This window comes from Thalassophryne amazonica, unplaced genomic scaffold (genome assembly GCF_902500255.1).
Source record: "Thalassophryne amazonica unplaced genomic scaffold, fThaAma1.1, whole genome shotgun sequence".
Taxonomy (NCBI): domain Eukaryota; kingdom Metazoa; phylum Chordata; class Actinopteri; order Batrachoidiformes; family Batrachoididae; genus Thalassophryne; species Thalassophryne amazonica.
Window position 1 is genome coordinate 283,146 of NW_022986241.1, and position 25,811 is coordinate 308,956.

At 38.4% G+C, this 25,811-nt stretch overlaps 3 long non-coding RNA genes across 4 annotated transcripts in view; 1 reads left to right on the forward strand and 2 right to left on the reverse strand.

Moving 5' to 3' along the window:
• Positions 1-25,811, reverse strand: part of LOC117505751 — a 362,202-nt gene that overhangs the window by 245,940 nt on the left and 90,451 nt on the right. The gene's annotated exons all lie outside the window — the stretch shown is intronic.
• LOC117505744 lies at positions 16,139-16,922 on the reverse strand. Of its 2 annotated transcripts, none has more exons than XR_004559241.1 (2): positions 16,712-16,828; positions 16,139-16,459 (listed from the first exon to the last, which is right to left on the reverse strand). It is a non-coding gene; the product is annotated as an uncharacterized LOC117505744 (long non-coding RNA). The 2 variants fall into 2 exon arrangements; XR_004559240.1 differs by lacking the exon at positions 16,139-16,459 and adding an exon at positions 16,529-16,627 and having other exon boundaries at positions 16,712-16,922.
• LOC117505743 lies at positions 16,338-16,862 on the forward strand. The gene is made up of 2 exons (XR_004559239.1): positions 16,338-16,441; positions 16,610-16,862. It is a non-coding gene; the product is annotated as an uncharacterized LOC117505743 (long non-coding RNA).

Below are 25,811 nucleotides of genomic sequence, written 5' to 3' on the forward strand. Positions count from 1 at the left end.
TTAAACATCTTTGACTTTTACTAAAACATTATAAACATTATAACATAAATAACAAAGGATGGGTATTGATGAAATTTTATCAATACCATTATCAATTCCTCTTATCAATCCGATTCCTTATCAATTCCCTTATGGATACCTCTTGTGAATTTTCTGTGTGCTACAAGTAGTTTTTACAGGTTTTCTATGTCAGTAACATTTTATTGAGTCTTAAAGTAAATAAATATGAAATTGGTTACTGGATCCTTGATCTCTGGACATAAATAAAAATAAACAAAATCTGTAGTTTTTTTTCTTCAAAAGCATTTCCTTTCAGACATTAATGGCACAAATCTAACTCCATACCTCTGAGCTGGCAGCCGGTCTGCTCTGTGTAAAGCCCCGTTTACAGACAGATGGTAAGAGCTCCCGGAAGAGTTTTTGGCCGTCTTAAGGATCACACGCCGTTATTAACTAGGGGCACTAGGGGGCGTGGCTTAGTTCCTGCTTTACCGGGAATCGTTGAAAAAATTATTCAACATGTCGAATAATTCCGGGTGCGCTCCCGGAGACCTCCCGTGACGACGAACAACGGTGTTTGATACTTTTTAATCGCCGTTTCATTCTGCCGCTTCCTGTAGTGCCGCAGTTCTCGTCACGCCGCGATGACCAATCAGGGACTGAATATGTACTGTATCTGGTAGCAGCCTGTGAGCAGGACTTATGTCCCTTTTGTCCTTTATTTCACAATTATGACCGACTTTTTAGAGCGAGCAGCAGCACCACAGCAGCTTGGAGCGGAGGTTCTTTTTAATTTTATTTTACGTGCGCGCGCGAGCGAATCGTCTGAAGAATATTTTATTAATTCACTACACAGATGTATAATAAAACAAATGGTGACTGGTTTCTAAACACAATTATGACAGTTTTTGGGGGGAAGAGACAGCTGCAGCAAGCAGCAGAGTTTTTTGTTTACACGTGCGAGCGTGAACGGGACAGTTGGTCCTCAAACTGCGGTCCCGCAGAGGGGGAAGGACCGCTGAAAGCGGCCGTCACCCAGACACAGCTGCTAGAGCAAATAATGATACTCTCTGTATTGGGAGCTTTCCACAGCAACTCGCTCCGTGTGATCAAGGTCCGTCATTTGACTGACAACCGGAGCCGGCGAGCTCCGCCCCTTTCCACCGCGAAAACAACCGGAACTACCGCGAACTTCAGTCTACATACTACTCGCCAACAAAACTGTCTGTGTAAACCTTGCTTAAGCCTGATCCCGTCAGAAGCTAAGCAGTACAGCGTCTGGTTAGTACTTGGATGGGAGAACTCTTCCGCACACGAGTGGCTGTGTGTGTTTCTCCAGGTATAACAGGAGTTGCATCATGAAGGACATCCAGTGTAAAACCTGTGCCAAATAACTATGCAGATCTGACTGTATGCGCTGTGGGGACCCCGGACAATAACAGGAGCTCCTGAACTGACAACAACCACCTCTGAGCTGAACTCTTGCAAACGGCTGTGCTGCACGTCAGGACGTCTCAGTTTTGGGAGGGGAAAAAAAAATGTTTTAGTCTGTTGTCTGGGGAGGTGATGGTCTGATGGTTAAGGTGTTGGGCTTGAGTCCAGAAGATCATGGGTTCAAATCCCCACCTGACTGGAAAATCACTAAAGGCCCTTGGGCAAGGCCTTTAATCCTATCCCTATTGCTCCCAGTGTGTAGCGAGCGCCTTGTATGGCAGCGCCCTGACATCGGGGTTAATGTGAAACATAATTGTAAAGCACTTTGTATCTCTGATACAGATGGAAAAGCGCTATATAAAGATAGATAGTCTATTTTGCCTGGTTAGGAGGCGTCATGTCGCTGTCTATGAAGGGACGTTCACGTTTAGTGGGCAGCATTGGGAGTGTGAACTCTAGTTCTCATAACCTCTTTGGTTGGAGCATAACTAGCAAGGCTACTTTGTGTTGCAGGTTTAAACAAAAAAGTTATGATCATTAACTGAGCCTTAAAAAAGGAGCATTTTAACATTGAATAAGTGTTTAATAAAATGGTTATAATAAAAATGCTGGAAAAAAAGGCTGGAAAGTGAAAGTTTATTAAACGTCTGGACGTTGAATAAACGGCTAAAAGCTCTTTGAACATATGTATCAGATGGTAAAAAGTGCTGTAGAAATTCAGTCCATTAATGTTTTTGTTTTTGCAAACAGCAACATTACAAACTATGAATTTAATTTTTTAATGAGTTGTAATGTCACTATAGATGTGTTCATATCATGTTTGATGACTTCTGACATCTTCTGCGAGTGCCATGTATTTAGTAATAATCATCCATCTTTTGTACCCGCTTACAACAATTAAGGGTCACGAGGGGTCAGAGCCCATTCCAGCTGTCATGGAGGGTGAGGCGGGTACACCCTGGACAGGACGACGATCTGTCACAGGGCCACATATAGACAAACACACACACACAATTTAACACTTTGAGTTCACCTAACATGCAGGTCTTTAGATGTGGGAGGAAGCTGCAGCACCCGGAGAGAACCCACACAAACACGGGGAGAACATTCAAACTCCACACAGAAAGGCCACAGGTGGGAATCGATCCCATGACCTTCTTGCTGTGAGGCAACAGTGCAAACCACTAATCCACCGTGCTGCCCTAAATAATAATAATACATTTGTAAAGCATTTTAAATGAAGGAAAAAAACCTCAACAAAGTGTTGAACAAAGCTGCAGACAAACATGAAACAAAGATCCCCATATCCAAAAATAAAAACAGTAACAGAAAATAATTAAATACAACAAAAAAATAATGTAAAGAAGATGAAAAACCTTCAAACTAATTACAAAAAATGTTTTAAAAATAGTCTTGGAGTCACACTTCAAATGTCAACAGACAGCCTGTTCCACAAGATACGACCACGACAAAAAAAAAGGCTCTGAAGCCTGCTGACTTCTTTTGAACCCTTGAGACACAGAGCAAGTCTGCATCCAAGGACCACAGGGCACGAGGAGGCACATAAGGCTGAACAAGTTCAGCAAGATAGTTGAGTTCATGACCGTTTAGAGCCTGAAATGTCGAACAAAATCTTGAAATCTAGTCCTTGAGTCGGTGAAGGGAAGCCAGAATGTCTGTAATCAAACCTCTTGGTTTTCATCAAAACTCAAGCAACAGTAATTCTGTACCATCTGTAGACATCCTACACTATTTTATAGCAATCCAGAAAATAAAACACTGCAATAGTCAGTTGTGGAAGACAAGGATGTGAATTACAATTTGTGAAATTTAAAACAAATGCTAATGTACATTTCCACTTTATCAGTTCCATCAGTGCAATAACTTACTGTCATCAGGTCAAACTCACCACTGATACTTTGTTTTACTGAGTGTTGTTCTAACATTTATTGTTAAATTAATTGTATTGTTTCTTTACAGACATGCAGCCGTTGTTGGTGATCAAAGAAGAAACTTTCCCTGAACACCAGGAATGGAATCTGAGTGTTGACCAGGAGGACATTAAAGAAGAAGAAAAGCTGTGGATAAGTCAGCAGGGAGAGCAGCTTCAGCAGCTGGAGGAGGCAGATCTCACCAAGTTTGGTTTCACTTTCGTCCCTGTGAAGAGTGAAAATGATGATGAAAAACCAGAGACATCACAGCTTCATCAAAGCCGAAGTGATGAGAGCACAGAGGCTGAGCCTGTAGCCAGCAGCTCATCTGTACACAGAACACTGACAGCAGAAGCTGATGGAGAGGACAATGGAGGACCACAACCAGCCAGCAACTCAGGTCCAAACAGTCATTTACAACCAGATACCAGTGGCAGGAGTTCAGACAGTTCTGGAACTGAGACTGATGACAGTGATGACTGGAAACAGACCAGAGAACTTCAGTCAGGTTTTAACTGTCAAAAAAATACCAATATTATTCATTCAGACAACACTGATGAGAAACAATTTAAAGGCTCTAAATATGGAAAAGCATTTGGTCACATGAACAACTCAGAGCAACAAACGGGGAGGAAAGCAAGAAGAAAACCATTTAGCTGTTCTGATCAGAGTAAAAGACAGAAACAGAAGGACACTCTGAACAAAGACTTTAGAATTCATACAGGACAAAAAACATTTCTCTGTTCTGAGTGTGGTAAAAGATTTGGACAAAAGGGCGACCTGAAAAAACACATGATAATTCATACAGGGCAAAAAGCATTTGTCTGTTCTGAGTGCGGTAAAAGGTTTAGACGAAAGGGCGACCTGAAAAAACACATGATAATTCATACAGGACAAAAAGCATTTGTCTGTTCTGAGTGTGGTCAAAGGTTTGGACGAAGGGATACCCTTAAAACGCACATGATAATTCATACAGGACAAACAGCATTTGTCTGTTCTGAGTGTGGTCAAAGGTTTGGACGAAAGGATACCCTTAAAACGCACATGATAATTCATACAGGGCAAACAGCATTTGTTTGTTCTGAGTGTTGTAAAAGGTTTAGACGAAAGGGCAACCTGAAAACACACATGATAATTCATACAGGACAAAAAGCATTTGTTTGTTCTGAGTGTGGTCAAAGGTTTGGACGAAGGGATACCCTTAAAATGCACATGATAATTCATACAGGACAAACAGCATTTGTCTGTTCTGTGTGTGGTCAAAGGTTTAGACGAAAGGGCAACCTGAAAACACACATGATAAGACATCGATATCATCCCAGTTGTGGTGGGAGCAACAGGCCTGATGAAGAAGAACCTGAAGAAATACCTTGAGGCAATCCCCGGTCACCCAAGTGCACATGAGGTGCAGTTGTCTGCGATTAAGGGAACAATCACCATCTTGAAGAGAGCCCTCGGATACAATGCCAGATCTGGTTAGGATAACTATAGAGCCTAGGGTGCAACTTTAGACCCCAGGTTTGGGGCCCATTGCATTCTACTAAAAAGACAAAGATAAATGAAAAACCAAAGACAAAAATCCCCCCAAAAAATCCTAAAAAAAAAATCCTGTTAGAATCTCACCACCCAAAAATCTAACTTTATCACACAAAAACATTTCTTGGAGGATAAAATAAAAGTGATGCAACAGGAGGTTGAGCAAATGATCAGAGACGGCATTTGCCCTCTGACGCAACCCATTGCACCACCAAAAAATGATTGCCCTCAAAAAAAAAGTACATCCCAGAAAAAAACTAACCATTCACTGCCCCCCGAAAAAATGAGCAACTCACTGCTCCCTGAAAAAATGAGCAGTTCACCAGCTCATCTACAAAACAATATACAGGTGCACACAGACCCAGAACAGCAGGAACTAGAAGAGGAATTGGCAAATAAGATTGAAGAAACAAGAAAAATGGACATGAAAGAGCGCCCAAAGCTGACTAAATTAAAGGAGAATACAAAATTCAAAAATATCCTGCAAAAAGTTAACATAGGACTGACCAAACTGGTCCCAAAAGGAGCCACATTGACAGAGTTAAACTCTGTAAATTATGGAGCGGCATGGTACATACAAAGTAAATTAGCCCCACAAGATTTGGAGAGAAACAGTACCACAAATAAGAAAAAGAATATCATGCCACGATGGAAAAAGAAATTACAAGAAAAAATCAGCCGCCTAAGAGCAGAGATCTCCCAAATGGCCACATTTTTGGGAAACAAGAACCACAAAAAGAATCATCTTAAAAAAATAAATCGCATTAAAAGAAAATACAATGTTGAAACGGCTAGGTGGGAGGCTGAACATCAAGCCTTAGTAAAATCTTTCGCAGCACAAATTAGGAACAAAGACAAGAAAATACAAGCAAAACAGATAAACTATTTGCAAAAAATCCCAGACTAGTGTACAGAAATCTGGCAAACGACACAATAGAAGTACAACAACCATCAGAGAGAGAGGAAATTGAAAAATTCTGGAGACCACTCTTTGAAGACCCAAAACACCAAGAGGCTGAGTGGATTGAAAAAACAAAACAAACAACAAATGCCTGCAATTGTAATCACTGAAGAGGACATCAGAAAGAAAATGAGTGAATACAGTAACTTCAAGGCACCTGGCATCAACAAAATTCCAAATTTTTGGCTGAACAGACTGACAGCATTACACCAACATTATGCTGTGACTTTCACAGAAATATTGAACGGAGAAGAGGACACACCAGACTGGCTAACGACAGGGAACACAAGCCTACTACCAAAGACCAAGGAAACACAGCTACCCAACAAGTACAGACCCATCTGCTGCCTAACAACAACGTACAAATGACTGACAGGAATCATAACTGATGCCATTTATGAACATCTTGACACTGGTAGCTACCTGGAAAATGAACAGAAAGGTTGTTCCAGAAGAAGATTAGGAGCTAAAGACCAGTTACTAGCAGAAAAAAGTTATCCTGGAGGATTGCGAAACAAGGCAGAGGAACCTCAGCATGGCTTGGATTGATTACAAAAAAGCCTTTGACAGTGTACCACACTCCTGGATCTTGAGGTGCTTAGAACTCTACAACATCAATGAGGAAATAAGAACTTTCCTGAGAGCACAAATGAACAAGTGGAACACCACCATCACCCTCAATCACACAGAGGGACAAATAATCCCAGACGTACGAGTTCAGAGAGGGATACTTCAGGGAGACAGCCTTTCGCCTCTCTTATTTTGGTTAATCATGGACCCGCTCAGCAAGATCCTGAAGGAGCATGACATCGGATATGACTTAAGTAAAGACAAAGGAAAGGAAAACCCAAAACTTGTGAACCATCTGTTGTTCATGGACGATTTGAAAATCTATGCCAACACAAAAAACGGACTCAGGCAGCTCGTGAAAACTGTCCATAAGTTCTCAAAAGACATTGGCATGGAATTTGGACTGGATAAATGCTCAAAATGCACAATGACAAAAGGAAAAAAGACAAAAACCGAAAACATACAATTAGATGAAGGGAGCTACATTGAAGATCTGGCTGCAGACTCCACATACAAATACTTGGGAATCGAACAAAGTAATACAATTGAGCACAAGAAAATGAGAACAAAAACAACAAAAGAATACCTAAACTGCTTAAAAAAGATCTGCAAAACACAGCTGACACCAAAAAACAAGATCATAGCCATAAACCAGTTTGCAATACCAGTGATGACCTATGGGTTTGGCATAGTGAACTGGCCACAATGTGAGGTTAATAAGTTGGACACAAAAACCAGGAAGATGCTCAACCTCCACAAAGTCACATACAGAAATCAGTGCATGGACAGAATATATCTCCCTCGCAGAGAAGGCGGTATGGGTCTCACTGAAATCAACCAGGCCTACAGAGCATCGATAATAAGTATTGGACAGTACTTAAAGAGCTCTGAAGAAGAAATCATAAAAACGGTCAAACAACATCACGAGGCCATAACTGAACGGACCTCAATCACTAAACTGGCAAAAAAAAACTTTGGCAGAGAACTTCTACAAGAGAGAAAAAGCAACAGTCTCATACCTGCAATGAAACTTGCAAGACAGACCAGAGAACAATACAGCAAAAGAGAAGGAAAACATCGAGTGGAAAGATGGAAACAGCACAAAAGAGCCGGACGATTCCAAGAAGAACTCAAAAAGGAATACATCGACAAAGTTGGATCAATGCAGTGGCTAAAAAAGGGAGAACTCTGTTTTGATGGAGAAAGAATTCTGATTGGAGCACAAGATCAGGGACTTCTAAGAAATGGCTTTAAAAAAAATGGCAGGGATCTCACAGAATGATAAATGCCGATTCTGTCATACAGCTGTTGAGAGTGTAAACCATCTAACTTCAGCATGCCAGATCCTCATGGCAGATGGGCATTATACATCCAGACACAACAAGATCTGTCAATATCTCCACTGGAAGGTCTGCAAGGAACTGAAGATGGAAGTCAAAGAACATGTCTGGGAGCACGAGCCAGCACCAGTCTCATCCAACGGAAAAATAACTGTCTTCTACGACAAAGAGATCCCAGCAGGAAGACACATCGAAGGAGGTGCAATCAAACCTGACATTGTCATCTGAAACAAGCAAGAGAAAACAGCCAAAATCATTGATGTAACAGTCCCCAATGACTACGGCCTGAATCGAGCGGAAAGTTGAAAGATCTCAAAATACCAAAACCTTAAAAATGACCTACGAACAACATGGTCATTGAAAGAATTAGATAACATCTCGGTTGTGGTTGGGGCAACAGGCCTGATGAAGAAGAACCTGAAGAATCACCTTGAGGCAATCCCCGGTCACCCAAGCGCAGGAGGTGCAGTTGTCAGCAATCAAGGGAACGATCACCATCTTAAAGAGAGCCCTCGGATACAGTGCCAGCAATGTTTAGGGTGCAACTTCAGGGGCCCGTTGCGTTCTATTAAAATTAAATCAACAAAAGTAAAAACAAACAAAAGCTGTCTGTCACAAGATTTGGACTAAAAGGTGGTGTGATGTGTTTAGATGTTCATGGCATTTAACCTGTCAGCAAGGTGTTGCAGTTGTCGAGGTGTGAGATGGCATCTGTGGCATTGTAAGGTTTGGGGAAAATACAGATTTTTTTTTTTCCTGGTAAAAATATTTTCCCTTTCTTTAGTACATTGTCATGTTTTTGTTTCCTTCATTGAAGCTCTGTTCATAATTCCTCCTCACAAAATATAAATTTTTTTTTTTTAAATGTAGATTTTTTTTTTTTTTTAATGTTCAGTTTCTGATTTTAATTCTGTTGGTTTTGTTCGATTCATCTGAACACTGTTCACAATTCTTCCTTGTGGAAATATGAAATTGTAAATTTTAGGAAAATATGGACTTCTTTGAGGATAATTTTTTGCAAAATGTTTTTGTATAATTCATGCTTCTTTGCTCATTTGATTTCTGTTTTGATTTTGATTCAGATTGATTGATTCATTGATACTCTTCATAATTCTTCCTCACAAAAGTGAATTTTTGTTATTAAATGCTGTTTGTTTGGAAAACAATAAAATTTAACCTAAATGCTTCTTTCCTGCTAGTTTTTGATAAATTTTATTGTTGGTTTTGTTTGGTTCTTTAAAGCTCTGTTCAAAATTGCACAATTTCAAATTCTGGCAAAATACCAACTTTTTGTCATGAAAACTATGAAATAAGATTCACCCGTTTCTAATTTCATGTTCAGAAATTTCACATCTCACAGGTTAATGACCTCTAGCTGACCCCAGTGGTCAAACTAAGAACATCTCCACATCTTAAATTAAAGCTTCTGTCATCAAGAACAAACCCTGAAAGTTTCATGTTTTCATTCTGTGCACAACTGTCCCGATTAACAGCTCCACAAACACACTTTTTGATTGAAGAGCGTCATGTAGTAGTTGTTGGAAGCACAGGTAAGCTCTACCTGCATGGCGTTTCCACCTGATGCACCTCCGCCGGTGCCACCGGGGTAACTGCAGGGTCATCAGCCGGGAGTCACCCTTCAATGATGTTTCGCTCCATTAATCCCGGAACATCTCACGGTGGTCCCTGCCGCCCCCTGCAGCCACCCATAGGACCCCTTTCCCCCACGACCTGTCCTTCCTACGCAACCAGAAGCTGGCTCTTTCCGCCTCTTCTGCCAGGTCCCTAGATGCCCTCTTCAGCCTTGTTCCAGACACTCCAATCTTCCTGAGGCGGCGCTGGATGGATGTTCCAATGAACTCCCTGCAGCCAACCTCCACAGGGTAGATAGTTGTGGACCATCTGGCTTCCCGCCACTCGGCTACCAGGTCGGTGTATTTGTCTCTCTTCCTTTCACACGCAGCCTCCATTCCTCCCTCCCAAGGGACAGTTAGCTCTGCCAGGATCGCTGTCTTGAGATCATAGGACCACAGGATGACGTCTGGCCTCAGGGAGGTGGTGGTAATCTCTGGGGGAAACTTGAGCTGCCGCTCAAGATCCACCCTTAAGTTCCAGTTGCATCCAGGTGTTAACAATGATCTTTCCCTCTGGAAGATGGTCTGAGCTCCAGCCCCTTGTCTAACAAAGCTGATGACGTCTGAGTCTTAGAAGGAGGGTCTTTGGCTGCTTTCATTCTCCGCGCTTCAAGGACTTCTGCCAGCTTCCGCAGAACCAGATCGTGCTGCCACCTATACCTACCCTGCACCAGAGCTGTCTTGCAACTAGACAGGATATGTTGTAGGCTTGGGTTTGGGGCATTGCAGAGCTGGCAGCTTTCCTCTGAGCCATACCACTGGCTCACATTGCTTGAGCTGGGGAGGGTGTCATAAGTGGCCCGAATGAGGAAACTAAGCCTTGCTTGAGGCATCTTCCACAAGTCGGACCACTTGATGGTCCTGCTGACGACTCCTTCCCAAGTTGTCCATCACCCTTGCTGTGGCTGGCTGAGCGCCTTGATCTGTATTGCTCCTCCTCGTGCCTGACCACCTCCTCAATCACCAACTCTTTCCTTTCTTGTAACCTTGGACCAAAACGTGGGGGCTGTTCCCTACCCCAAGTCTGCTCTCCCTGACTGTATCCTGCCCACCACTTCTTTGTGCTCGAGCCTGCTGATGGCCTGGTCAACAGCCTCCTCTGCCTTCCACTTACGTCCTGTTCGCACTGGTGCCTTGGTGTTTCTTACGAACGGGTCGGTTGAGTCTCTTATCTCTAGCACGAGCCTGGCCTTCTCTTGTCTGTAGCTTTGGTTAATAGACTTCAGTGGCAGCAGAGCGTCATGTAGTAGAATGAAGCTGTTAGTCCTTTTATTGTGACGACTTGGTTGTAAAATACACAAAAAGAAACCGAGACAAATGACACTTGATCCATGATACATTTAAAACCCTCAGGTTTTTATTCCACAGTTGACGTACTTTTAATAGAAGATTGTGATAAATATGAAGTTGTGTGTGTGAGGAAGAATTCAGTCCAGCAAACTTTCTGTTTCCATCTCTGAAACGTCCCTGTTTACCATTTGGTCCATATATGTACTGGAACATAACTGCATTTATATCAAAAATCAAAACAGCTTCTCAATAGTAACAGTTGTTGCTATTAAGCTGAAATAATTTCAGTTGTCATGTTTGTTTCTTCAGGTAATGTAACAAAGTCGAGTTTAACCAATCAGAAACTTAAATTCGTTGACCCGCCTTTTCACGCCAAAATCTGTTAACTTGACATAATTGAGGGGAGGCTGTGAACACATGAAAACAACACCTTTAAAATGGGTTTAAAAAATTTCAGGAAACCTTTCTTTAATTACATGGTGTCGCCTTTTATTAAAATAAAAATCAGCACAAAGCAAAGAAAAATTAAATACAGCATTAATTAATTGACCAAAAATCTGTTATGACAAAAACTATGTTCAACCATTTATGAAAATGGTTGAAATTAGAAAACAGCAAAACACACAATATTTCAAAATCACTAAATTAATTTCAATGTTAAAAATCTAAAACTTGATAATTGATTAAATTCAGTAAAAGTAATAAAAATCTTTTTAAAAGGTGATGGCATCAAAATCAAAAATTTGTTTAAAATTTTATTAAGTATCAATGTTACAAATGCAAAACTTCTCCCCCTCATGAAAATGATGGAAAAATTGTCAAATGCAATATTAGTTAATGAATCTTAATAAAATTCTGTTTGAGCATCAAAACCTGAAACTAAATGCACCTGATTCAACACACTGGACCAGAACAGAACCAGATGTTTAATGTCCAACTTGTTACATTGATTCTAACTCCTGTTAAAATATGTAGATTTTCAAACTGGAAGTCAGAAATCCTGAGTTCCAGCTTTCTATTGATGATGAAAGCTAATCAAACCCAATCAGAATCTGTCTAATAAAGGTGTTTTCTGATGAGTCAGTTGATTCACATAAAGTGTGCGTCCTTTCTCTTCAGGGGTCGACACACAGCATCATGTGTTTAACAAAAACACACAAACACACTGCTTCACTTTAAATACAAAACAAGTCTATTTAAGATCATCTGTGTCACTGAGAGCACAGAGCCCATAAGAACAGACAGCAAACTCTTTGCAGCTGCAGACAAACTCTGCAGGCCTCTGGTGCAGGGGCGGAGCCACAGGAGGGAGGGGTGGGGAAGAGCCCCCCCAAACCACTTAAAGGCCCACTTTTTCAGCAATTTCTCGTATATACAATTTTTGTACATAAAAAAAAAATAAGATTCTAGTACGATGAAAAAATAAGATATTTAAAAATAATACATTCTTATAACTGGCTTACAATCTGCAATATTTAACCCTCTGAAGTTGTTTGACATGGGTGCGCATCAAAAGTCACGATTAAATTAAGTGATCCGCCCTTCAAATTCGTCTCATTTTTAGTCTCAGTTTGAATGTTTGTTGAAAGTGCAGAATTCAACCTCCGTAAATTTTTAAATTTTGTTGCTGCACCCAGTAAAACCTGAATAATTATGATTAATAACTTTCAACAAGCTTTTTCATGAATTTTTATGTTCATGTGTGCAGTGCTGCTCCATGCGATCACTTTGGCCAGCATACACATGCACGCGAATGAGAGGTTTTCTCATTCTTTTTCTCTGCTCAAAACAATTACAGTCTAAAACCAAACCATGATTTCCCCTTTGGCTTTGGTGGAAAACTGCAGCCATTTGGTGGAAAACTCACAGACATTTTGTGGCTGTGTGTAACACGGCAGCTGTTCCATGTGATCGCTTCTGCCAGCACGCGAACGTGAGGTTTTCTCACTCCTCTCTGCTTGAAGCAATTACAACCTGAAACAAAACCACGACTTTCCCAACAACTGACTGTTTTTTCACCAAATGATAAATACAATCTTCACAAATACACATATTTGGAGGAAGATGTGCACTGCCTTCATGCACGTGTGAACATCTGTCTACCTCTTTTGACACCTCTTGCTGGTGTGCAAAAAAAAAACCCCAAAAAAAGTCTTGCCCATTTTCATTGGTGGAAACGCATGAAAAAAAAAACACGTGGGTGCAGATGTCAATCAGAGAAGAGAAAACAGGAGGAAGTGTCAGGTCTGTTAAGTTCAAGCCAGGGCCTTTTGTTGGACTGGAATTGTTTTTACGAGTGGTACAAATATAAATTGTGTGGCATCTGATGGTTTTGCAAAAAAAAAAAAAAAAAAAAAACGAAAAAAAAAAAAAAAAAACACTTGAATTTCCTCCATTTAATGTAAATAGTTCCATTTAACTGTTTATATACAATTTTCTACATACATTTTTGAAATTTACAATTTATATTTGCATTCCAAGTTATAAAAACGATTTGTTACACATTTGTGATTTGAACAGTAAAAAAAAAAAAAAAAAAAAAAAACTTTTTTCCTATTGGGATTTTAGTTCTTTGTGTGAAATCGGGTTTACTGTTTTAATGCAGTTTGACAGAATGAAAGAAAAACTGTAAAGTCATACAGGGGTGATTCTTAAACTACGGGCACTATTGGCCTTATAAATGTAATTTCCACCACACCATTGCCTTACAATATAAAGCGCCTTGGGGCAACTGTTTGTTGTGATTTGGTGCTATATACATGTGCTCTGATGTCACTGTTTATCTCCATAGAAACTACCCACACAATCTTTTCATACAAACTTTTTAAAGGGACATTATTGTTGTGGTGGAAATTACGGCAATAGTGTGGGACAACTACATTTCGTTTAAAAAAATCACAACAGTTGTATGACACTGAATACCCCAATTATGTTTTGATTATTTTACTGATATTTTATTCAGAGATATTTTAGAACATTAGAAAAAATGTTTTTTTTTACTATTCTTTTTTTTATCATTGAAGATCATATTGCTGTTATGTGCTTGTCCCACACCCAGACTTATGATCTTCAATGATAAAAATGAATAGTAAAAAAACGTTTTTTCTGATGGTTTAAAATATCTCTGAATAAAATATCAGTAAAATAATCAAAACATAATTGGGGTATTCAATGTCACACAACTGTTGTGATTTTTTTAAACGAAATGTAGTTGTCCCACACTATTGCCGTAATTTCCACAACAATAATGTCAATAGGTTAATAGGTCACCACTGGTATTGCAAACTGGTTTATGGCTGTGATCTTGTTTTTTGGTGTCAACTGTGTTTTGCAGATCTTTTTTAAGCGGTTTAAGTATTCTTTTGTTGTTTTTGTTCTCATTTTCTTGTGCTTAATTGTATTACTTTGTTCAATTCCCAAGTAGTTGTATGTGGAGTCTGCAGCCGGATCTTCAATGTAGCTCCCTTCATCCAACTGTATGTTTTCGGTTTTTGTCTTTTTTCCTTTTGTCATTGTGCATTTTGAGCATTTATCCAGTCCAAATTCCATGCCAATGTCTTTTGAGAACTTATGGACAGTTTCCACGAGCTGAGTGAGTCCGTTTTTTTGTGTTGGCATAGATTTTCAAATCGTCCATGAACAGCAGATGGTTCACAAGTTTTTGGTTTTCCTTTCCTTTGTCTTTACTTAAGTCATATCCGATGTCTTGCTCCTTCAGGATCTTGCTGAGCGGGTCCATGATTAAGCAGAATAAGAGAGGCGAAAGGCTGTCTCCTTGAAGTATCCCTCTCTGAACTCGTACGTCTGGGATTGTTATTTGTCCCTCTGTGTGATTGAGGGTGATGCTGGTGTTCCACTTGTTCATTTGTGCTCTCAGGAAAGATCTTATTTCCTCATTGATGTTGTAGAGTTCTAAGCACCTCAAGATCCAGGAGTGTGGTACACTGTCAAATGCCTTTTTGTAGTCAATCCAAGCCATGCTGAGGTTCCTCTGCCTTGTTTTGCAGTCCTCCAGGATAACTGGTCTTTAGCTCCTAATCTTCATCTGGAACAACCTTTCTGTTCATTTTCCAAGTAGCCACCAGTGTCAAGATGTTCATAAATGGCATCAGTTATGATTCCTGTCAGCCATTTGTACGTTGTTGTTAGGCAGCAGATGGGTCTGTACTTGTTGGGTAGCTGTGTTTCCTTGGTCTTTGGTAGTAGGCTTGTGTTCCCAGTCATTATCCAGTCTGGTGTGTCCTCTTCTCCGTTCAATATTTTTGTGAAAGTCACAGCATAATGTTGGTGTAATGCTGTCAGTCTTTTCAGCCAAAAATTTGAGATTTTGTTGATGCCAGGTGCCTTGAAGTTACTGTATTCACTCATTTTCTTTCTGATGTCCTCTTCAGTGATTACAATTGCTGGCATTTGTTGTTTGTCTTTGTTTTTCTGTTTTATTTTTTCAATCCACTCAGCCTCTTGGTGTTGTTTTGGGTCTTCAAAGAGTGGTCTCCAGAATTTTTCAATTTCCTTTCTCTCAGGTGGTTGTTGTACTTCTATTGTGTCATTTGCCAGCTTTCTGTACACTAGTCTGGGGTTTGTTGCAAATAGTTTATCTGTTTTGCTTGTATTTTGTCTTTGTTCCTAATTTGTGCTGCGAAAGCTTTTACTAAGGCTTGATATTCAGCCAGCCTTCCACCTAGCAGTTTGTCTTCAACATTGTATTTTCTTTTAATGCGATCTTTTTTTTTTAAGAAGAAGATTCTTTTTGTGGTTCTTGTTTCCCAAAAATGTGGCCATTTGGGAGATCTCTGCTCTTAGGCGGCTGATTTTTTCTTGTAATTTCTTTTTCCATCGTGGCATGGTATTCTTTTTCTTATTTGTGGTGCCGTTTCTCTCCAAATCTTGTGGGGCTAATTTACTTTGTATGTACCATGCCGCTCCATAATTTACAGAGTTTAACTCTGTCAATGTGGCTCCTTTTGGGACCAGTTTGATCAGTCCTATGTTAACTTTTTGGAGGATATTTTTGAATTTTTTATTCTCCTTTAGTTTAGTCAGCTTTGTGCAGTAAATGGTTCGTTTGTTTTTTTTTGTCTTTTGGTTTTTCATTTATCTTTGATGTCTTTTTAGTAGAATGCAATGGGCCCCAAACCTGGGGTCTAAAGTTGCACCGTAGGCTCTATAGTTATCCTAACCAGATCTGGCATTGTATCGGAGGGTTCTCTTCAAGATGGTGATCGTTCCCTTAATCGCAGACAACTGCACCTCATGTGCACTTCGGTGACCGGGGATTGCCTCAAGGTATTTCTTCAGGTTCTTCTTCATCAGGCCTGTTGCTCCCACCACAACTGGGATGATATCGATGTCTTTCAATGACCATGTTGTTCTTAGGTCATTTTTCAGGTCTTGGTATCATGTGCGTTTTCAGGGAGCCCTATTGTCCAAACCTTTGACCACACTCAGAACAGACAAATGCTTTTTACCTTTTTTTTTTTTTAATTTGCCTTGAATTTCCTTCTACAAGAGTGCAGTGGGCCCCAGACCGGGGGTCTAAAGCTGCCCCCTTAACATTACTGGCTTTGTATCCGAGCTCTCTCTTCAAGATGGTGACCTTTCCTCTCCTCAAATACTGCCTTTGATCTCCTGCCCCACTTCCTTATCATGTGTTTGGTCAGGTTGCTTTTTAGTCCAAACCTTTGACCACACTCAGAACAGACAAATGCTTTTTGTCCTGTATGAATTATCATGTGTCTGTTCAGGGTGCCCTTTTGTCCAAACCTTTGACCACACTCAGAACAGACAAATGCTTTTTGTCGTGTATGAATTATCATGTGTGTTTTCAAGTGGCTCTTTAGTCCAAACCTTTGACCACACTCAGAACAGACAAATGCTTTTTGTCCTGTATGAATTATCATGTGTGTTTTCAAGTGGCTCTTTCGTCCAAATCTTTGACCACACTCAGAACAGACAAATACTTTTTGGCCTGTATGAATTATCATGTGTGTTTTCAGGGCGCCCTTTTGTCCAAACCTTTGACTACACTCAGAACAGATAAATGCTTTTTGTCGTGTATGAATTATTATGTGTGTTTTCAAGTGGCTCTTTCGTCCAAACCTTTGACCACACTCAGAACAGACAAATGCTTTTTGTCCTGTATGAATTATCATGTGACTGTTCAGGGTGCCCTTTCGTCCAAACCTTTGACCACACTCAGAACAGACAAATGCTTTTTGTCCTGTATGAATTATCATGTGTCTGTTCAGGGTGCCCTTTTGTCCAAACCTTTGACCACACTCAGAACAGACAAATGCTTTTTGTCCTGTATGAATTATCATGTGACTGTTCAGGGTGCCCTTTCGTCCAAACCTTTGACCACACTCAGAACAGACAAATGCTTTTTGTCCTGTATGAATTATCATGTGTCTGGTCAGGCTCCTCTTCAGTCCAAACCTTTGACCACACTCAGAACAGACAAATGCTTTTAGTCCTCTCTGAATTCTAATCTGTTTGTTCAGAGTGCCCTTCTGTTTCTGTCCTTTACTCCCATCAGAACAGATAAATGGTTTTCTTCTTGCTTTCCTCAACTTTTGTTGCTCTGAGTTGTTCATGTAACCAGATGCTTTTCCATATTTAGAGCATTTAAATTGTTTCTCATCAGTGTTGCCTGAATGAACAATATTGTTTTTTTCCTGACAGTTAAAACCTGACTGAGGTTCTTTGGTCTGTTTCCAGTCAACACTGTCATCAGTCTCAGTTCCAGAACTGTCTGAACTCCTGCCACTGGTATCTGGTTGTAAATGACTGTTTGGACCTGAGTTGCTGGCTGATTGTGGTCCTCCATCATCCTCTCCATCAGCTTCTGCTGTCAGTGTTCTGTGTACAGATGAGCTGCTGGCTACAGTCTCAGCCTCTGTGCTCTCATCACTTCGACTTTGATGAAGCTGTGATGACTCTGGTTTTTCATCATCATTTTCACTCTTCACAGGGACGGCAGTGAAACCAAACTTGGTAAGATCTGCCTCCTCCAGCTGCTGAAGCTGCTCTCCCTGCTGACTTATCCACAGCTTCTCTTCTTCTTTAATGTCCTCCTGGTCAACACTCAGATTCCATTCCTGGTGTTCAGGGAGAGTTTCTTCTTTAATCACCAACAACGGCTGCATGTCTGTAAAGAAACAATACAATTAGTTTAACAATAAATGTTAGAACAACACTCACTAAAGGGTGATTTTTTAACTACGGGCACTATTGGCCTTGTAAATGTAATTTCCACCACACCATTGCCTTACAATATAAAGCACCTTGGGGCAACTGTTTGTTGTGATTTGGCGCTATATACATGTGCTCTGATGTCACTGTTTATCTCCATAGAAACTACCCACACAATCTTTCATACAAACTTTTTAAAGGGACATTATTGTTGTGGTGGAAATTACGGCAATAGTGTGAGACAACTACATTTCATTTAAAAAAATCACAACAGTTGTATGACATTGAATACCCCAATTATGTTTTGATTATTTTACTGATATTTTTTTTTCAGAGATATTTTAAAACATTAGAAAAAATGTTTTTTTACTATTCATTTTTATCATTGAAGATCATAAGTCTGGGTGTGGGACAAGCACAAAACGGCAATATTTGCATATAATGATGCTGAAAAAAGGTGAAAAAGTCATCATAGACTACTAGGACAAATTTCTTAAAACACTTTCATTGTAAAGGTAACTATAAAAGTGTGAAATTTCCCCTTTTTTCTTTTTTTTCATAAAATATGATCAAGGGACATAAAAGTGCCCGTAGTCTAAGAATCACCCAAAAATAAAGTATCAGTGGTGAGTTTGACCTGATGACAGTAAGTTATTGCACTGATGGAACTGATAAATTGGAAATGTACATCAGCCTTTGTTTTAAATTTCACAAATTGTAATTCACGTCCTTGTCTTCCACAACTGACTGTTGCAGTGTTTTATTTTCTGGATTGCTATAAAAAATAGTGTAGGATGTCTACAGATGGTACAGAATTACTGTTGCTCAAGGTTTAATGAAAACCAGGAGGTTTGATCACAGACATTCTGGCTTTCCTTCACCGACTCGAGGACTAGAGTTCAAGATTTTGTTAGACATTTCAGGCTCTAAACGGTCATGAACTCAACTATCTTGCTGAACTTGTTCAGCCTTTTGTGACCCCTCGTGCCCTGTGGTCCTTGGATGCAGACTTGCTCTGTGTCTCAAGGGTTAAAAAGAAGTCAGCAGGCTTCAGACCTCATCTTCATCTTCTTTTCATTGTTTTTTTCTTGTTGTATTTAATTCTTTTCTGTTTTTGTTTTTATTTTGGGATATGGGGATCTTTGTTTCATGTTCGTCTCCAGCTATGTTCAGCACTTTGTTGAGTTTTTCATTTATTTAAAATGCTTTACAAATGTATGATTATTACTTTGGGCAGCATGGTGGATTAATCGTTCGCACTGTTGCCTCACAGCAAGAAGGTCATGGGATCGATTCCCACCTGTGGCCTTTCTGTGTGGAGTTATTGAAAGAATACATGTGGATTACATTTAGGTATGTACATACATTTGTATTACTTGTAATCTGATTACATTTCAAAGTAATCCTACCCAACCTTGTTGGTGAGTAAACGACCATATTTTATGCCAGAAATGAGAAACTGAAACATTCTTTCAATTGGTGGTACAAACATCAAATTCAGTACAAATATAGCTTAGACACTATACTTAAAAAAAAAAAAAAAAAAAACAAAAAAAAAAACACAAAAAAAACGACCAGCCACTTAAATTTTCAATAGGCGGCGAGGTAGGGGGAATTACACGGAGGTCAAAATTTAAAAATGGTCTAATTAAATTGAAAATTACACCACATTACTTGTCTGATCACAGAGACTCCAAAAAGGTATAGTTTGGACTATCTATGACTGAATGTTATGGAGTTATGGGGTAAAAACAGGAAGAATGGCGACAATGGTAAATTTCAGTTTGTACAGGGGTCAAAAGTTAAATTTTAGTAAAAAGTGATGCAAATTATTGATTGAATAGGATTAATAAATGGAATGGTTTTGACGGTGTTGAATGCTTTGTCTCCAAAATAAAGGTCAAACAAGTCCAATGTCCATTGGATTCTTTGACATATGTTACCCTGTAACATGAACTAAGCATGACACATGATGCAAACTGTTACTTTTTAAAACCCAATTCTTTCTTTCTTTAATATTTATTTCATTCATTTAAAAGAAAAACAGAAAAATAACAGAAACAAAGCACCACAACACCAGAATGAAAAGGAGCAGAAAGAAGAACAAGTCTTATGATTTCTGCCCCTTTTAACAATACAATCTTTCAATATTCAGCATCATAGTCGACATTATTTAACAGATTGCATTTCTCTAACTTGTCACATACCACTGACCCATTTCATAATGACCATTAATTAATAGATTACATCTCTGACAGGTTACATTTTAAACTTAAGACACTCCAAACATTATTAACAGATTACCTTTTTTTCTTGCAGCCCACTGACTTATTTCAGTTTCATACTTACTTAATACATTGAATTTAATATGTTTTTAAAATAATTTAAGCGACCTTAATTCTTTAATTTCTTCATTAAGATTGTTCCATAATTTTACAACATTTACTGCAATACTCCTTTCCTTTACTTTGGTTCTAAATCTTGTTTTTTTTAAAGACTTCTATTCCTTTCAATTTATAACTACTTACTCTTTTTTCAAACATATTGTGAATGTTTGTTGGTAAAGTATTTTTATTAACTTGGTACATTGTTTGTAATATTTTCAAATCGACTAAATCATGAAATTTAAGTACCCTATACTTAATAAACAATTACATGGATCTCTAAAACCACTGTTACTAATCACTTTTATAGCTCTTTTATGCAAAATAAATAAAGGTTGTATATAGGTTGTATATGTTGATCCCCACATTTCTACACAATAAGTTAAATAAGAGACAATCAATGAATTGTACAATGTTAATAAACCATAACTATTTAATGAACATTTTACTTTATGCAAAACAGCAATGGCTTTCACTATTTTTCCTTTTATGTAATTTATGTGTGACTTCCATGTAAGATCTTCATCAATCATGACCCTTTGTATATCCATTCCATCTATTTGTAATGACACATTATTATTTTTTTTCGCTCTATCATTAAACAATATAAAATTTGTCTTATTAATATTTAGTGACAGTCTGTTTATATCAAACCAATGTTTAACTTTTTCCAACTCTGTATTTATCACTTGTGCTACTTCCTGTATATCTGATCCAGAGTAAAACAGCGTTGTATCATCAGCAAATAAAATGCTGCCAAGCACATTGGATACATTCACAAAATCATTGATATACAAAATAAACGGTTTGGGTCCAAGTACCGATCCTTGTGGTACTCCATAAATAATGTTACACAATTCTGATTTGGTATTATTTATCTGAACAAACTGTTTTCTATTTTCTAAGTAGCTTTTTACCCACTGATGTGCAATACCTCTTATTCCATATTGTTGTAACTTGTGAAGCAATCTTGAGTGTCTATAACATCAAAAGCCTTTTTCAGGTCGATAAAAATACTTACAAAATAATCCTTATGATCTATTGTTGTTGATATTTTCTCTATTAGTTCCATAATTTCCATAGCTGTCGAATGTTTTGTTCTAAATCCATACTGAGCATTATTTAAAATGTTTCTCAATAAATTTATCCAATCTTGTCACAAAAACGTTTTCCATAATTTTAGAAAACTGTGGAAGCAATGATACTGGCCTGTAATTAGAAAAATTATGTTTGTCTCCATTTTTATATAATGGGACTACCTTAGCAATTTTCATTTCATCTGGAAAAATCCCAGTTGACAGAGACAGATTACAAATATAAGTAAATGGTTCAATAATAGTTTCTATTCTACTTTTTACAGTCATGTCTAAATCTTCATGGTCAGTTGATCTTTTGATTACACAGTTGTTGTTTTTTTTACAATATTTCTTATTTCATCTTTTTCCACATTGTCCAGGAAAATAATATATATATATAGTAAATATTTATAGTTACTATTAATATAATTAACTCAACCAATAATTTGTATAATTTTTTAAATGTATAAATCCATTTTATGGACTCAATTTGCCGTGACTTGATGTGCAGGGTAACCAATCAAGTGTTAGAAACCCGCCCACTGACTTTGCTGGCTGAGTTTGACAGATAAAATTAATTCATGATGCACCACAACACAAGGACCATAAAATAAGTTAATAGTGAAATAATTACATATGTTTTTGACCATGCAATAATTAAATACTGAAATAATTAATTATGTATTTAACTCCAATATGAATTAATTAATGGCACATTTAAGTAATTATTTAATGATGCACTGATTTAATTAATGGCACATTTAAGTAATTAATGACACATTTAAGTAATTAGTTAACTATGTATTTGTCACTTTTATTCCTCCAATTTAAATTAATTAATGACACTTTTAAGAAATTATTTAATAATGCACTGATTGAATTAATGTCACATTTAAGTAATTATTTAATGACATTTATTTAATTCTGGCACTCCTATTCCTCCATAGCACCAATTCCACAGACTTTTGATTCATTATCCAACTTTTTCACACCGTCTTTCTTGCCATCTTCTCTCTGTCCGACATCGCTCCGTGACACAGACAGACTGCAAAATTCTTTTAAAAAGTTGATAGCTGGGTAATTCTACAGTAATTTAATTACAATTTGAGCTAATCTGTTGTGCTTAGATGCAGTATATCCAGATTTTGCTGCTGTTGTAATTCCGTTACATGGTAAGTAGCCCATGGCATGGGCAACTTACATATCTGTGATGGCACCATCAATGCTGAAAGGTACATCCAGGTTTTGGGGCAACACATGCTGCCATCCAAGCAACGTCTTTTACAGGGACGTTCCTGCTTGTTTCAGCAAGACAATGCTAAACCACATTCTGCACATGTTACAACAGCGTGGTTTCATAGTAAAAGAGTGTGGGTACTAGACTGGCCTGCCTGCAGTCCAGACCTGTCGCCCATTGAAAATGTGTGGCGCATTATGAAGCACAAAATACGACAATGGAGACCCTGAACTGTTGAACAACTGAAGTCAGACATCAAGCAAGAATGGGAAAGATTTCCACCTGCAAAGCTTCAACAATTAGTGTCCTCAGTTCCCAAACGCTTATTGAGTGTTGTTAGAAGGAAAGGTGATGTAACACAGTGGTAAACATACCACTGTCCCAGCTTTTTTGAAACGTGTTGCAGGCATCCATTTCAAAATGAGCAAATATTTGAACAAAAACAATAAAGTTTATCAGTTTGAACATTAAATATCTTGTCTTTGTGGTGTATTCAATTGAATATAGATTGAAGAGGATTTGCAAATCATTGTATTCTGTTTTTATTTACATTTTACACAACATCCCAACGTCACTGGAATTGGGGTTGTAAAACACAACCCCCCTCCACATAAGAAAATCCGAGCTTTCACAGGCCTGGTGCATGCATGTTCACTCTGCACAGCCATAGTTATTAAGCAATCCATACTAGGGATGGGTATTGAGAACCGGTTCCTTTCGGGTATTGTTAAGAAATGCTTCGATCCACCGACATCAATAAGCTTTGTGCTTAACGATTCTGTTATCGGTCCTTCAGAGTGGCCGTTGTTTTGGGGGGTGTTTGTCAGGAAAATGATCATTTCTCTCCATTAATTACAGACCCTGCAGCGGGTCCGTAATCAACTTTTCTGCAGCGCGACTTTGCTCTGAACCTACGAACCAATGGTTCGTAGATTGAAGCAATATTTCAATCTGTTGCTTCGTTTATACTTTCTTTCGCTTAATTTTCCCCCGCTAAAACCCTAAAGAGCATACGTCTGTGAGTATTATTTACCTTTTCTATGTTAAACCAACCTATTATGGTCTTCTGAAACAGTTGATAGATATATTTTATCACTTAAAAATGGGAGCGATGCTAACGCGTTAGCATGTCTATGGCATTTTTAAAGTTAAAAGTTAGCATTACGCATTTGCAGCGCTCATCACGTTCGGGTGCATTTGTTTTCAAATTGTAATATTTCTTAAATTTATTTTTGTTTACATATGAATAATCTAATGCTTACAATTTTAGAGAAAGAGACAAAAAGAACCTGAATAGAAACACAACAGAAAATATAAAAGGAACTAACAATGAACATACATACATAAATAAATAAATACATTGGTGATTCTTAGACTACGGGCACATTTATGTCACTTGATCATATTTTATAAAAAAAAAAAAAGAGGAAAAAAGGGGAAATTTCACACTTTTATAGTTATCTTTACAATGAAAGTGTTAAGAAATTGTCCTAGTAGTCTATGATGACTTTTTCACCTTTTTTCAGCATCATTATATGCAAATATTGCCATTTTGTGCTTGTCCCACACCCAGACTTATGATCTTCAATGATAAAAATGAATAGTAAAAAAACACATTTTGTCTAATGTTTTAAAATATCTCTGAATAAAATATCACTAAAATAATCAAAACATAATTGGGGTATTCAATGTCATACAACTGTTGCACAAATCTTAGAAACATGGTGTCTAACCAGATCCTTACTCTGGATGGCATTACCCTGACCTCTAGTAATACTGTGAGAAATCTTGGAGTCATTTTTGATCAGGATATGTCATTCAAAGTGCATATTAAACAAATATGTAGGACTGCTTTTTTGCATTTACGCAATATCTCTAAAATCAGAAAGGTCTTGTCTCAGAGTGATGCTGAAAAACTAATTCATGCATTTATTTCCTCTAGGCTGGACTATTGTAATTCATTATTATCAGGTTGTCCTAAAAGTTCCCTAAAAAGCCTTCAGTTAATTCAAAATGCTGCAGCTAGAGTACTGACGGGGACTAGAAGGAGAGAGCATATCTCACCCATATTGGCCTCTCTTCATTGGCTTCCTGTTAATTCTAGAATAGAATTTAAAATTCTTCTTCTTACTTATAAGGTTTTGAATAATCAGGTCCCATCTTATCTTAGGGACCTCGTAGTACCATATTACCCCAATAGAGCGCTTCGCTCTCAGACTGCAGGCTTACTTGTAGTTCCTAGGGTTTGTAAGAGTAGAATGGGAGGCAGAGCCTTCAGCTTTCAGGCTCCTCTCCTGTGGAACCAGCTCCCAATTCAGATCAGGGAGACAGACACCCTCTCTACTTTTAAGATTAGGCTTAAAACTTTCCTTTTTGCTAAAGCTTATAGTTAGGGCTGGATCAGGTGACCCTGAACCATCCCTTAGTTATGCTGCTATAGACGTAGACTGCTGGGGGGTTCCCATGATGCACTGTTTCTTTTTCTTTTTGCTCTGTATGCACCACTCTGCATTTAATCATTAGTGATCGATCTCTGCTCCCCTCCACAGCATGTCTTTTTCCTGGTTCTCTCCCTCAGCCCCAACCAGTCCCAGCAGAAGACTGCCCCTCCCTGAGCCTGGTTCTGCTGGAGGTTTCTTCCTGTTAAAAGGGAGTTTTTCCTTCCCACTGTAGCCAAGTGCTTGCTCACAGGGGGTCGTTTTGACCGTTGGGGTTTTACATAATTATTGTATGGCCTTGCCTTACAATATAAAGCGCCTTGGGGCAACTGTTTGTTGTGATTTGGCGCTATATAAAAAAAATTGATTGATTGATTGATTTTTTTTAAACGAAATGTAGTTGTCCCACACTATTGCAGTAATTTCAAACCACTAAAAATAATGTCCCTTTAAAAAGTTTGTATGAAAGGATTGTGTGGGTAGTTTCTATGGAGATAAACAGTGACATCAGAGCACATGTATATAGCGCCAAATCACAACAAACAATTGCCCCAAGGCGCTTTATATTGTAAGGCAATGGTGTGGTGGAAATTACATTTACAAGGCCAATAGTGCCCGTAGTTAAAGAATCACCCACATACATACATACAGAAATAAATAAATGTTTCCTGTTTCCTGTGAACACCTAGTGACTCTTACACCTCCATTTCATCCCTGTCTTATTTAAGTTTAATGACAGTTTGTTTCGGTCAAACCATATTTTCAGTTTGTTAATTTCTTCAGTGATTT